This window comes from Eretmochelys imbricata, chromosome 10 (assembly GCF_965152235.1).
Source record: "Eretmochelys imbricata isolate rEreImb1 chromosome 10, rEreImb1.hap1, whole genome shotgun sequence".
NCBI classification, from domain to species: domain Eukaryota; kingdom Metazoa; phylum Chordata; order Testudines; family Cheloniidae; genus Eretmochelys; species Eretmochelys imbricata.
The window spans coordinates 15178857-15195026 of NC_135581.1; positions in this window are offsets into that span (position 1 = coordinate 15178857).

Here is a 16170-nt window from a genome sequence, read left to right on the forward strand (position 1 = left end):
GCCGACTTCAATACATCAAACTTGTCTAAATATTATTTAATTGTTCATTCTCTATTCTGGCTTGTGCTCCTTCCCACTTCCTACTTTGTAACTGATTTTAAACAAACAACTTAATTACAACAGATCCTCACTAATTCACCTAACGCTTGGGAGATCCACTGCTAATTACCTGCCAATATTAAAAGTTTAATAAGTAAACAATCACAATTAAAAAACCCATCAAAAACATTTCGTTCATTTGTCAACTGCAGTTTATGGCTTCTTTAATTATTTACAATATGATAATACTTCCTATTATACTAGTCAATATATCGTATTATATGTTGTATTAAATCTTAATGTAGGACACTTCACTAGAGTGTCTTCCTAGGAATACTTGCTCTCCGCTTTTCCATTGTGCAATGAGGTGTTTTGTTCCTCTTGTTGTGCGTATCCTGATGACATCGGCTTTTATTGATTTTGTGACTTCAATGTAAGTATCGACACACAGATCAGATGATAATGTTCTTGTTTTGTGACTTGCATGAATAGTTCCACTGTTCTTTTAGCCATTTTCCGTTTTTCATCCTGTGATACCCTGGGTTGTGAGTGTTGGTCAGGCCGACGCATGGTCTATGCTCAGTTTCCTGGTTTATTCTGCTTTGTGTGGCTTGTTTGGCAGAAGAATTTTGCAGCAGTGCATTCAGGATGCCAGCCCTTGGGCCCTGTAGCTGTGGTACCCCATCCACTTTGGCCAGGTTGCCCTAGAGTAATAGAGGTATGGTCAGGCTCCCTACTACCATGGATGCTAACTCGACACCTTCTCGGATTGGTAAGATCTGCCAGAGCATACGCTCCATCATACTTCACTGTCAAACCACATTCACCCCACATCAACGCTGAGGTGGGGAGGGAGGATTTTGTGGGAGCGTCTGCTATGAAGTTATGGCTTAGAAGTGAAATGCAAACAATTGTATCTATTATAGAGTTAGTGGGTTAGCAAGGAGTGGTTTAGCATGGTTATATTAGGAGTAGTTTCTAATAGAAACACCAAATGTACCTTAAGACCCCAGTCCTGCCAACACATTGATGAGTAATTTTATGCACATAAGAAGTCATGAGGCTTCTCATATGTGTAAAGTTACTCATGTGTGTAAGTGTTTGCAGTATCAGAACCTAAAACTGCCTGTTTCCCCTATGTAGAAAATTATAGCTGTAATAAAATAAGATCCATTGAAAGGGTAATTTGAGCAAAGAGTTTTATCTTCAGAACAAATAAATGTTGAAAAACAACTGGAGTTTATTTTATTTATATTGATGATTTCTAGTAAGTTTCCATGGAAGAGACATTATTTCTGATTTTTATCTTACAAGGAATGGATACCATGAAACCCACTTGATCCCAATACCTCTTTTTAATTATTAAGAGTGAGAAAAACACAAAGCTCTGGAGAGTAATTTACACTATTAGTAATAGTTGCTAACGTGTAAATCTCCTCCAGAAATTCACAGCTTGGTATTCCAGAAAAAAAAAAGTGCTTCTGTTGTAGGTAAACATTTCCACACATCAGCAAGTCAATGTCTTGAAAGCTGCCAGCTGAGTTACAAGTTGCTCAGACTCAAGCTGCTTAGGAACTTCATTTGTTTTGAGAAGTAATTACATACACACAAATCTGAAATATGGTTCCAGATGGCAAATTAAATCTTTGAAGAGTAATAGACGTACTAACTTCATAATACAGCCATAAAAAATCCACTCCCCAACTAGCCACAGCAAAAGAGTTACCAAACCTCAAGAGAAATACTGCGTCTCAGTCGTGAGCTGCAAACATGTATTTTCATTTCATATGTACCACAACTCATTCACATATTTTATTGAGGAAACTTTTTGTACAGATAACTTCTTATCCCTCAGTTAATTTGACCCAATCATCTCTTTGTCCAGTAGGGGAAATACCAGTTTCAACATCTGATTATGGGTTTCTCATTTAAAAGTGCCTTACAACACTAGTAACTATAGGCCTCTGGGCTGACATACTGACTGTCTGAGGAACATATTAAAATGTGTGCCTTTTTCTTTATTGTCCTAGTTTACAGAAGAGAAAACTGAGACAGAGAAACTAAGTGATTTTCCCAAGGCTACACAGGTGGTCAGTGGCAGTGCTGGGAACAGAACATAAGAGTTCATTATGTAACCTGAGAAAGAGGAGGAATGATCATGTTACACTTTCCCCCACCCCCCTGCCATCCTTATTCTTCCCTTCAAAATTCAGTTAGTACATGTGAGCTGAGATATCCCTGCTAGTTATACTTGTGGTACTTAGGAACCCCAGTTTAGAGTCTGATCTGGAGAACAGTCTTATGAAGTTTAGAGGTAAAATTTTGCATTTTTGTTTACAATATCGGCATGATGAGGACTATGAAGGCATAGAAAGCTGGACCCCACATGACCCCTATCAGGGGACAATGATAGGCTTCAGCAGTATACGTTGCAACTGTGACCTGACTTGCTGTTCTTGAGGGGTTTGTCTAAGAAGTGTATGCAAACAGCAGACACACACTGCCTACATTTTTCAAGTTTTGATTTGCATTAGGTAGCAACAGCTCAGGCAATGTACACTAGGACTGTTTCATTGATTCTGTTTCACCAGCAAACAGCAATTGCAAAATGGCCCCCTCATGTAAGAAGCATTTCCTGGACAGAGAAGACTACACATAATAAGTGTTGCAATTATAGAATTTTCATTGAGGCCCATAGAGTTAAGTCTAAATGGATCAATGGAACTCTGACAATTAACACCAGCTGAAGATCTGACGTAACACCAGTATTACGTCCCCAAACACGTAATACTGAAAATTTAAAGACAATATGACTAGCCAGATACAACACAGGTAAAGCTGGTTTACACACAAACTTGAACTGAAATAACTCCATTGGCTTAATTCACACCTTTTGTTATTTTGCTGCAAGTTTGTGTGTGGACATTTATTTTGAAATAAGTGTCCTTTTTGGTTCAGCTTAAGCTAGAGAAAAATTGTTTATGGCTAGTCTACACTAGAAAGGAGATGACACTTACACAGGAAAAGGGGATCTTGTACTGGTACAGTTAAACCACCTCCCCAAACAACAGAAGCTATACCAGCAAAAGGAGTCTCCTGCTGTTTTAGTTGTATCCACGGGGCGGGGAAGTTTGCCAGTGTAGCTAAATCAGTCAGGGGTACGGAATTTTTCACACCTTTGACAGACACAGCTATGCCGGCAAAACTTTGTTGTCTAGACCTGGCCTTAGCTTAAGTTGGTCAAAAAATTACTTAAGCTAAATTAATATAGGACACTTCACTTCCAACATAAGTGTCCACATAGAGACTTATACAGAAATAACAAAAGGTATGAATTAAAATGAGTTAAATGTCTGTGTGTGTAGGCTAGCACTTCACCAAAAAGGATCAGTATTCAACTAGCTGGAAGAATCAAGAAAGTGAGCTCTGTAACAGATACAAAATCAAATGAGTAAGAGGGAGCCTATGAATGGCCAACAGCGGGCCAACCGAAAATCAAAATTTCAGCATTACCAATAACAACTGTCAAGAGATGGCATCATCCCCCCGCCCCCTTAGGAGGAAGCTCTTTGGCCAAGGACGCTCAACTGAGGAAAAAACTGAGCCCAGTCCAGTCTTGAGTGAACCTGGAGATGAAGAACAAACCTGCCTGTTTACTGTGTCTGCAGGTTGGCAATTTAAGGTGAGAAAAGATCAGTCAAATACAGAGAAAATGGCAAGATTAGATAAGATTAGGATTCCACTGAGGTGTCTGGAATGAGAACCAAACCTATTCTAAATTATGAGAAAACCGCAAATCATGCTCTGTTAGTCAGAGCCAGAGGATCTGATTCTGTGTCCTTGGCAACAGAGTTTGGGAACAACAGGGCACTCTGGCAGCCTGCGCTTTAATGGAAGACGACAATGCTTCACATTGAGGAGTTGATACAGAGGAGGTAAAGAGTTTATCTCGCTCCATCTGGCTTTTCTCTTTACTGCGCCTTCCTGATAAAGTTTATTCATTTCTGTTGATTTGTTGAAGCAATTGAAACAAAAGGAGAAATCTACATAACTGTCAGGCTCACATATTTATGGGACACAATGCATGAGGAATACAAACTCAAGAGTCACTTTGAGACATTACCTTGACTATGGAGTACACATTCCTGCCCAAAAGCTTCTTTCCTATGGTGTGTCATTAGACAGGGAACAAATAAATACAATTAGGTATGATTTCTTTTGTGAAGCAAACTAAGGAAAGCTAAGACATGGAAAGTTAACTGGTAACACTATCCTATTATACATTTTAAACAGAAAGGGGGACAAAGATATTAAGTTGAAGCTGAGAGATCTGCCTCAGCTCCAAGTACTTCTTGTGTGATTTCTGTCATTAAAAGAAAACAAACTTTATTAAAGGTTTCAGAGTAACAGCCATGTTAGTCTGTATTCGCAAAAAGAAAAGGAGTACTTGTGGCACCTTAGAGACTAACCAATTTATTTGAGCATAAGCTTTCCTGAGCTACAGCTCACTTCATCGGATGCATACTGTGGAAAGCATACTGTGGATGCACACTTTCCACAGTATGCATCCGATGAAGTGAGCTGTAGCTCACGAAAGCTTACGCTCAAATAAATTGGCTAGTCTCTAAGGTGCCACAAGTCCTCCTTTTCTTTTTATTAAAGGTGAAGAGGGATCAAAAACAACAGATTAGGCAACATAGGGACAAATTGTGGTCTGGGTCACTAAGGGTATGTCTACACTGCAATTAAAAACCTGTGGTGGCAGAAGTGAAAGCGGCCCTCAGGGCCGTCCCTGGGCATACACAGAATACGCAGCTGCCTATTGCCTCAAATGTCATGGTGCCCCAGGCAGCTGCGAGGGGCAGGGCCATGGGGGGGCTAGGACAACTCCCTCCCTCCGCCCCACCTCTTACCCTTCCCCCCTGCTCCGCCCCCGGCCCAGCGGCGCTGCCCTCACCAGCGCCGGCGGCGGGAAACGGAGCAGCCCGGCCCCAACCTTCCCGCCGCCGCCGGTGCGTGCGGGGAGGTTGGGGAAAGGACGCGCTCCGCACGCACCGGCGGCGGGAAGCGGAGCGACGCGGCCCCAGCCCGCTCCGCTTCCCTCGCCCCGGCTCCAGCCGTGTCGCGGGGAGGGGGGATTTGGGGAAAGGACCGCGACGGCGGCGGGAAGCGGAGCACCGCGCTGGGAGCTGGCGGAGGACAGCGGGCTGCTCCGCTTCCCACCACTGCCCGGGGGGGGGGACGGACCCCTTCCTGCAAGCCCCCTCCCCCGAGTGACACGGCTGGGGCTGGGTGAGGGAAGCGAAGCGGGCTGCTCCTGCCCCCCGCTAATCCCCCGGGCCTGTGGGACCCACCAAAGCGCCCCCCCCAGCTCCTGCCTCCCAGCCCCCGCAGGCCTTGAGCGCAGCCCAGACCCTAGGGTGGGGGAGGGAGGAGCAAGTGCTTCCCCCCCCGCGGAGGCCCGGGGACCCACACAGCCCCCCCCCCCCCGTGGGGGTGGGTGCAGGTGCCTAAGGCACCAAAATGGCTAGGGATTGCCCTGGTGGCCCCTTAAATCACCCCAGGCGGTGTGGGCCAGGCAGCTTGGAAGGGCTGGCAGAGGGAGGCTGACTCTAGCCCCGCCCCTTCTGCCTGAGGTCCCGCCCCTTCTGGGGGCCTGGGGCCAGGCCCGCCTACCGCTAGGTATTTTCTCTCACTTTCACCCCTATGGGGCAGGCCCATACCCTCTGATTCGGGATGCAGAGCTGCTTCATCACCCTATAGACTTCTGGGCTGGGGCTGCAGTTCACCTCAGACGGCATGGGTCAGCAGTGGGTTTTTAATTGCAGTGTAGACATACCCCAAGAGGAGAGCTGCATATCTGTTTAAAATACTTATATGCCCCCTCCCATTACCATAGTATTTGAGACTCTCAGGCTTTAATGGGTTTAGCCTCATGAGGTAGGGAAATGCTATTTTACAGATGGCAAACTGAGGCATAGAGACACTAAGTGACTTACCCACAGTCATACAGGAAGCCTGTGGTAGAGCGGGGACTTGAACGCAGGTCTTCTGAGTCCTGGGCTGTACCTGAAGCACTAGAATCCCTCAGTTGAGGGCCACCTCAGTCAAAATGCGTAGGGATCATTGGTCTGAGAGCTAGCTTGTATATTATAAATTTCTACTTTCTACCAACCCTGTAGGTAATCTCTGCAGAAGCTAGCCCTGGCTGCAATAACTTCCTGGGGGAATCCCTCCGTGCTATGGGAATTGAGGGTGCTCAGCATTTTGCAGGATTGGTCCTAAGGTTGCCACCATTATTAACAAAAAGAAGAAAAGTCTTATGCAACAACATAAAAAAAAAAAAAAAAGATTAATTCCGTTTCAATTAGAGAAGAGGCCAGACAGGCACGGAGCACATCAGCTGTCATCACTCACTGCAAATAGGCATAAGGAGGCTCATTTTGTTCAAGGTCTATGGGTATAATTGAAAATTAATATTTTATTCATTCAGAGCTTCCCTCTCATCCCTCACTCAAATTGTCCTGTCTTTTGCTAGCTTTCCTCTAAGCCCTTCCATTGGGGGTGGGGAACCAATGTTAATATAATGAGAGAATAATGGGGTATTAAAAACATACTTGCAGATGCATATAGCAATGTTGCTTAACTGAAGGGGTGCCCATTCAGCATGGTACTTAAGCACGCATCCCATTGACTTCAGGGGGGACTACTCATGTACCTAAAAGACCTTACTGTATTGGGGCGTTAGGCCCTGATCCTACAGACACGTATGTAACCCACTTAATGGGATTATCCAGGGACCTGAAATTAAGCTCATATGTAGTACTGCAGGATTGGAGCATGAAGAGCTGCCTTTTTCTTAACTCCTAATGGGTGCATTTATTCTCATATTACCTTCTGAAGTAAGGAAGTGCTATTATCCCCATTTCGCATGGAGAACTGAGGCACAGAGACACTAAGTGACTTGCTTACAGTCACACAGGAAACTTATGGCAGAGGAAAGAATTGAACCTGGGTCTCCCATGTCACAGGCCAGTAACCTAACCATTGGACAAGACGGCCTCTCCTTACATTTGTTAGTAAAGCAAAAATAAAGTTGTGGCTGAGTTTGGGGTTTTTTTTAAACTTCATTTTCAAGTCGATTCTTGTACTTAGTTCTTGGAGGTTTGCAGGGTAGTTTTTAAACTTTCCTTGGTTTATGTTGTATACATTTCTCATCAGAAGCATCAAGACAAGCAAAAGGTTGCAGATAGTGTGACAAATGTTACTCTCCGATCTCTTTGTTCTTGCAGGGTTGGTTTTTTTAAAGTCACTTATTTCATTTTGCTACTAACAGAACCTTTGTACCCTGGACAAATTCAATAACCATGACTCAATCTACAACCCATACTGAGCTGTCTTCCGTTTCATCTTACCTATTAAAATCAGCACAGAGTGTTTGATGAGTGGAGAAAGGATTGATTCCAAGCTATATAAACTCTGACAAAGTGGAGGGGTGCACTAGAATCATGAAAGAGCTACTGTATTACTCAGGGCTACACACGTCAATTCATGCTCCTTTCAACGTGAGCAAACACTTCATGTGTCATCCCTTTCACCTCTGACTTTTAGGAGCCATATTTCTGCAATTATGCATCACCTTTTAACTTTTCATTTATTATTTATCTGATGGGGCCAGTAACAGATGGCACCTTGTGCTTTCAGAAAAAGGCCTGTTGTCTTTCAGCCCTGGGTTAAGTCACCTGCTTAACTGCTATTTTGCAACAGCATAGGGCACCGTATAAGCATTAAATATCAGCAAAGGTGTGTTCAGTGCTGCCTCTCTTCAGCTAAAACTTTTCTACCCAAAGCCACAGTCCAGCTCAACAGTAGTCAGTCAGATGCATGACGGCTCACATTTTTGCAGTCATGCTGATTTCTACTGGGCCAAATCTTAGAATCCTTACTCAGCACCAAATCCTCCAGCCCAGCCTGAGGAAGGGTTACAATTACAGCAAGCCCAAAATACACAGGTACTCTGCAGGGTGGTGCAAGATGCTTGATGGATCACATACTGGGTAATAGCACTGGAGGAATCCATTGTTATTAAACTAAGTGGGCTCTTTACTAATGCACCAATTTATAGAGATGCCCCAAATGCAGCTCAGCCTTCCTAGCAATCCACACACACTGATTTCCTGGTGCCTCCTTGAAATTATTCTCTTCTTCCAGGTTGCTATACTAGACCAGAAAAGACTACAGAAGGGGTACCCCATTATCTTGGCACTCCCCTAGGGGGCCTGTCCACCTAGCACTGTGAGAGGTGATAATTAGAGAGGAAGCCAAGGACCTGGCCAGAAGATCAGCAGCTGAACAGGTCCACTGTCCACAACACACAAATAGACAGGTACTGTGCTACTGTGACAGTCCTAAAGTTGCAGTAGTAGTTGGTTTATATACAGGCCTCTGACAGAGTACTGAGAAGCAACACCTATTGAGTTCTGGGGAAGCAAGCAGGCACAAGCCCACCCACGTCTGAAGGCCCGTACCCCAGCCTAAGGAGGGGAGCCACTAAACCCAGGGCTCAAATGAACTGGGGGGGACAACAAATGATAAACCAGGAACAGATAGGGTTGCCAACCCTCCAGGATTGGTGTGGAGTCTTCAGGAATTAAAGATTATGTCATGTGATGAAATCTCCAGGAATACTTCCAATCAAAATTGGCAACCCTAGGAACAGGTGTGAGGGTCACAGGGTCATAAGCATGAAACTTGAGGGAGACATCAAGCAGAAAACCCCAGACAGTGCTCACTGTTCCTCAAAGGTGTCTAGGGAGATGGCGGACGCAACCCAGAGGAACCCTGCCCGGACATGTGAGTGAAGGCAGGAGCGGAAGTAGGTCCCACAGTCACAGAGCACCTTCCTGTCCAGCATCCTCCTCTTGGTGGAACAGATAGCCACGTTTGCCAGTGCCAGGAGGTGGAAGACAAGGAACTTGGTGGGACCATGGATAGAGTGTGCATAAATCAACAACTGAGCCAGCACTTTGGTCACTTAAACACCAATTAATTCCCCCCAGGGTGGACCAGGAAGGGCCTAATTAGTGGATGAGAATAGGCTGGGGGAGGACTAATGAGCAAATTGGCCCATTAACACAGCAGGTATAAGAAAGCACAGGAAGGATGTGTAGGGGAAAAAGAACCAGGACCAATCTCTGGGTAGAGAGCCTTTCTTTCTCTTTCCTCTCCTGTCCATAGCAGAGAACTGAGGAGAAACTGAAACTGTAAATAATATGGTGCATGGATCAGTTAGGTGGTAGGAAGAGCAAATGTAAATAAATTACACTGGGTGTTTAACAACTGAAGGCCTCAGAGTCAGTGTAGGCAGAGCAGAAGACAAGAGTGGGAAGTTGCCCTGTAACAAGGCTTGATGCCCAAAGTCTGTTTAGTCAGGTGCTACGCATATGAACAGGATATGGCCTTCAGTTTTTACCAAGCTATCCTCCTATGGAACTGGATAAGGACTGCAGGACTTGGCCCAATGTAAATAGATGCTATTTCAGTTCCTGAATGGTGAAAATGCAACAGGAAGATTAAATCTCATGTTATTTCAGCCCTCTCAATGACTTCCTTAGGCTGAAAAAGCCTTCATGAAATGTGAATGCTGAAATATTTGATTTTAAATGGGTCCTCGTGGAATCTGAATACACAGCGTTGATGAAAACTACCTTTAAATAACTTTCAAAATTCTATATGATCTGAGCCTCTAAAAATAGGTTTACCATACATCCAGGTTTACCTGGACAAGAGATTTTTTTTGTTCCTCCGATCTCTGACCAGGTGGATTTTTGAAATATGAACAAATGTCTATGATTTGGTATTGCCACCCTCATTTCCACACTACCTTCAGAGCTGGGTGGCTGGAGAGCAGCAGCTGCTGTATGACCCCTCCCACCTCACAGCAGCGTCCTCTATTTGGGAACTTGAAATATGGTAATGCTACCCAAAAAGATATAAATCCCTTTGCCTTCTATCTTGAAGAAAGAGATTTTCATAGGCACAAATGAGTTAGGTGACTTTCACTGGGAGCTGGGCACTTAGCCCCTACTTTTGCTTTTGAATTTCAATAATGACCCTATGTGTGACCCATTGTAAGGACCCAGATCTGTAGAGCTTGGGAGGTCTGATATTCCCACAGGGCCACTGGAAGGCCCAGCAAAGGCACAGCCAGAGAGCCACAGAAGAATAGATACCACAGGAAGTACCCTGCAAGAGACCCAGAATGGCAGTACCCCACGGCCCTCTGATTTGCCAAGTGCCCCTACTTAAGCCTAGGGCTTGCCCTAGGAAATGGTCTGGGCAACCATACAGACTTTGGCCTGCTACTATGCTGGACTTTGTCTTGTCTCCTGACCTGACTCCAGCCTGACTTTGACACTGACTCTTGCCTCAAGGTCCTAACCTGGTACTGCCTCTGATCTTTGGCCACCAACCCTGGACTGACTGACCCTGACCTTGCGATTCCTCTAACTCCAGCCTGGCGATTCCTATCCCTGGTGGGCAGACCTCAGCCCAACTGTGACCGCTAGGCAATACTGCCTACGCCCCAGTCCCTTACATCCATCAGCTCTAAAAGTGATTTATCATTTTTTGAGATCTGTCTACACAGCCAGTAGTGAGATTAGCATGATAGTGCCTTTAATTTTCACTTCTCTGTAGGGAGGTGTAGACTTTTATCACTCACATTTATATTGGAACTTGGGCCCAGAGCAGGCAACGTTCAAAAGGTTCATTTGGCTTCTGGATGACAGCAGGAAGGGGAAGGACAGGCGTTGAGGGGCTGGGGGATTACATTGCTTGGAGCATGAGGTTGCTATATGCTGAGTGGTGACAATATGAAGGGCCTTGACGGTCCTTAATTTGTAACTGCTTTGCTTTTTGCCAAGGGGAAGAGAGAGGGCTGGGCTTCATACTGCAGAATACTAAACTGAGCAACCTCAGCTTCCATTGAAATCAGTGGGAAATGAAGGCATTCAATTTACTGTGGTGTTTGGGGAATTAGTTGTAATGAGATTTGAGGCTATCCAAATATTAATTGCTTCAATTGCACTAACACCACTGTGGGGGGAAACCTTTAAGAGGTTTTTTTATAATGTGTTTCACAGAGTAAGTCTCAGGTACTGCACCCAGTAACCGAATTAAATAAATAAATTGGACAAAAGCCTCAAAGAATTCATTTTGAAATCTCCTTAGTCAAGCCTGTAAAAATCTACTAGGTGGGAATTTTCTTTTTTTAAAGCAAGCTTTAAAAAATATTCATGGAGGATACTCCCTTCTTTTAATTAAAACAGGACTATATCAGAGCTCCAGGGAAAAGCACATTTCCGTTAATAGCCTAGTAAGTAATTGCTATGGCATCCTATCCATTACGGTAATATCCAGCAAAAGACCCATCAAGTACTACCTGATCCTCTAATAATTAATAATTTTTTTATATATATTCATCCCTGAGACTTTACACTAGACTCTGAATAAAGGTGCTGCTAGAGGGGTACTGCACTTTTTGCAGATGCTTGGAGATCCTTTCAGTAGAAGTTAGAACACGTACAATTTAATAATCCTAATAAATCTTAGAAATTAAACTACTTAATACTACTAAAGTGCTGGGGATAAACTCCAGGACTCTTACACTGCTAAATGAACTCCCATTAGCACCTCTCCAAGGCAAATCTGGAGTTCTATGCAACACAGATAACTGCACTGTCCAAAATAGCCAGTGTATTTGCTACCCTCAACAGGCTGAATGTAGCTGTGGTAATGAACAAGAAAGACTGAGCCTTCCTTAAAACAATAGGGAAATATCCATGCTTTGCTTGAGCTTGCAGTGTGGCTTTTTAACATTTGGAGCTTTTGTTGGATCTCCAAGATAGAAATACTTCCTGACAGATTCCTTGTTAACATTCAAGCAACTCAGGAACATATCGTTACAAAGTAGTAAGTTTCAAATTAATTGGCTGTCTTGTTTTAGTTGTTTGGCTTCTCAGGTCTTGTGTTTCTATCTTAGTTTGTGAGTCTATTGGCCACGTGACAAAGGACACATAGGGTAGTCTATCATTATATGGGATTCCAATTAATGAGAGACAATGATGCCGTTCCTCTTCAAAAGGCAGACATCATTCCAAAGGAATCTCCAGAAAATTTTTAACAAATGGGACCATACCATGTCATCCATTTTAAAGTAGTTTTCCTGATTTCAATCGGTAAGGAGTGCTGGTTAAAAGTGGAGGGTAGGATATTTTAAATTCACCACTCAACAGTGATGATGACTCCTCCTTTTCAGAGAAAAGTTTATTTGCCCCCATCTCATTCTTCCTTTTAGCGAGTGGATATTTTCCCTTCTCAGAGATTTTTAAGTAAAAAGCCTCAGAAACAAGATTTAGGCAAAATTCCCAGTTTTCACAGCAGCACCTAATAAAACATGATCTGCCAATTTTCACAGCAACACCTTATAAAATATGATCTGCTGCCATCATGCATCCAATCTCTCTAAAAAGCCTGCAGGAGTGGTTATAGAGTCTGACATTAAACACAGATGGTCAGAGGAACTTATATCAGGAGTGAATTTGACCTATAAAGACTACAAAATATTTCGATTTTTCAAATAAAAAAATCAGCGGAATAAGTACAAACTGACTCCTTTGAACACTGATTTCCACCTCTCATTTGAAGTGGGGCTGATAGAAACTATTGCCATTTTTCCATTGCATTATACAGTATGGACTATACAGTGCCATCATTAGCTCTTTCCTTATCATTATCATATTATTGAATGGTATGTTTTATCTTTGGAATATCCCATTTTCAAAACTCTGAGTAAAAGCTTGGCCCAATGGAAATCAATGGGAGTCTTGCCCTGATTTCAATGGGGCCAGGATTTCACCCCATGGATCTAATCCAAAACACATTGCAGAGAAACTAAATGAATTCTTTGCATCGGTTTTCACTGCAGAGGATGTGAGGGAGATTCCCAAACCAGCGCCATTCTTTTTAGGTGACAAATCTGAGGAACTGTCCCAGATTGAGGTGTCATTAGAGCAGTGGTTCTCAAACTAGGGCCGCCGCTTGTTCAGGGAAAGCCCCTCGTGGGCCGGGCCGGTTTGTTTACCTGCCGCGTCCACAAGTTCAGCCAATCGCAGCTCCCACTGGCTGCAGTTCGCCGCTCCAGGCTAATGGGGGCTGTGTGAAGCGGCACAGGCCAAGGGATGTGCTGGCCACCCTTCCTGCAGCCCTCATTGGCCTGGAGCGATGAACCGCGGCCAGTGGGAGCCCTGATCGGCCGAACCTGCGGACACGGCAGGTCAACAAAGCGGCCCGGCCCACCAGGGGCTTTCCCTGAACAAGTGGCAGCCCTAATTTGAGAACCACTGCATTAGAGGAGGTTTTGGAACAAATGGATAAACTAAACAATAATAAGTCACCAGGACCAGATGGTATTCACCCAAGAGTTCTGAAGGAACTCAAATGTGAAATTGCAGAACTACTCATTTTAGTTTGTAACCAGTCATTTAAATCTGCTTCTGTACCAGATGACTGGAGGATAGCTAATATGACGCCAATATTTAAAAAGGGCTCCAGAGTTGACCCTGGCAATTACAAACCTGACTTCGGTACCGGTCAAACTGGTTGAAACTATAGTAAAAAACAAAATTGTCAGACACATAGATGAACATAATTTGTTGGGGAAGAGTCAACATGGTTTTTGTAAAGGGAAACCATGCCTCACCATTCTACTATAATTCTTTGAGGGGGTCAACAAGCATTTGGACAAGGGGGATCCAGTGGATCTAGTGTACTTAAATTTTCAGAAAGCCTTTGACAAAGTCTCTCACTAAAGGCTCTTAAGCAAAGTAAGCAGTCATGGGATAAGAGGGAAGGTTCCTTCATGGATTGGTAACTGGTTAAAAGATAGGGGGGAAAGGGTAGGAATAAATGGTCAGTTTTCAGAATGGAGAGAGGTAAATAATGGTGTCCCCCAGGGGTCTGTACTGGGACAAGTCCTATTCAACATATTCATAAATTACCTGGAAAAAGGGTAAACAGTGAGATGGCAAAATTTGCAGATGAAACAAAACTACTCAAGATAGTTAAGACCCAGGCAGACTGAGAAGAGCTCCAAAAGGATCTCTCAAAATTGGGTGACTGGGCAACAAAATGGCAGATGAAATTCAATGTTGATAAATGCAAAGTAATGCACATTGGAAAACATAATCCCAACTATACATATAAAATGATGAGGTCTCAATTAAGTGTTACCACTCAAGAAAGAGATCTTGGAGTCATTGTGGATAGTTCTCTGAAAACATCCACTCCATGTGCAACAGCAGTCAAAAAAGCAAACAGAATGGTGCGAATCATTAAGAAAGGGATAGATAATATCATATTGCCTCTATATAAATCCATGGTACACCCACATCTTGAATATTGTGTGCACATGCGGTCGCCCCATCTCAAAAAAGACATATTGGAACTGGAAAAGGTTCAGAAAAGGGCAACAAAAATTATTAGGGGTATGGAACGGCTGTCGTATGAGGAGAGATTAATAAGACTGGGACTTTTCAGCTTGGAAAAGAGACAATTAAGGGGGGATATGATACAGGTCTATAAAATCATGACTGGTGTGGAGAAAGTAAATAAGGAAGTGTTATTTACTCCTTCTCATAACACAAGAACTAGGGGTCACCAAATGAAATTAATAGGCAGCAGGTTTAAAACAAACAAAAGGAAGTATTTTTTCACACAAATGCACAGTCAACCTGTGGAACTCCTTGCCAGAGGATGTTGTGAAGGCCAAGGCTATAACGGGGTTCAAAACAGAACTAGATAAATTCATGGAGGATAGGTCCATCAATGGCTATTAACCAGGACGAGCAGGGATCGTGTCTCTAGCCTGTTTGCCAGAAGCTGGGAATGGGCCACAGGGGATGGATCACTTGATGATTACCTGTTCTGTTCATTCCCTCTAGGGCACATGGATACTGGCCTAGATGGATCTTTGGTCTGACCCAGTATGGCCGTTCTTATATTGAGATTAATGGGAATCTTTCCACTGATTCCAGTGGGCTTTGACCCATGCTTTATAAGTGTTTCTCTAATTCACTATTATAGGCCCTGATTCAGAAAAGTACTTAAAGCATGTGCTTAACTTTAAGCATATGCTTCAGTGCATGCCTGAATCAGGTCCATATTCATTAACGAAATAAGGGAGGGGACTGATACTGTATTTCAAGGAATATTTACTTTTCTCCTTGGGCTGCAGCGTGAAAATGTATTCTTGTCTCCATCAGATTAGTTAGTGGCACATATATGGAACCTTTGACTTCGAAACTCAAAAACTTCTCAGTAAAGTTTTCTGGGTTCTAACATCCTAATCCCTGGGAGGCATCACTTTGAGTTACACAAAACTCAAATAAATATATTTAAATAACTAAAATAATTACTAATTTCCTCATTATTTCATTTAGAAAAAATACTTGTAAGATTGTCAAGGACTTATAAAATGCATTGTTAATTACCCTGAGCCATATCACACCGTCAATTTTTAAGCAGATCTATTAAAGGTCAAAAGAAAAGGAGTACTTGTGGCACCTTAGAGACTAACCAATTTATTTGAGCATGAGCTTTCGTGAGCTACAGCTCACTTCATCGGATGCATACCGTAGAAACTGCAGTAGACATTATATACACACAGAGACCATGAAACAATACCCCCTCCCACCCCACTGTCCTGCTGGTAATAGCTTATCTAAAGTGATCATCAAGTTGGGCCATTTCCAGCACAAATCCAGGTTCTCTCACCCTCCGCCCCCACACACACAAACTCACTCTCCTGCTGGTAATAGCCCATCCAAAGTGACCACTCTCTTCCTAATGTGTATGATAATCAAGGTGGGTCATTTCCAGCACAAATCCAGGTTCTCTCACTCCCTCACCCCCCTCCAAAAACCCCACACACAAACTCACTCTCCTGCTCGTAATAGCTTATCAAAAGTGACCACTCTCCCTACAATGTGCATGATAATCAATGTGGGCCATTTCCAGCACAAATCCAGGTTTTCTCACCCCCACCCCCACCCCCATACACACACCAACTCA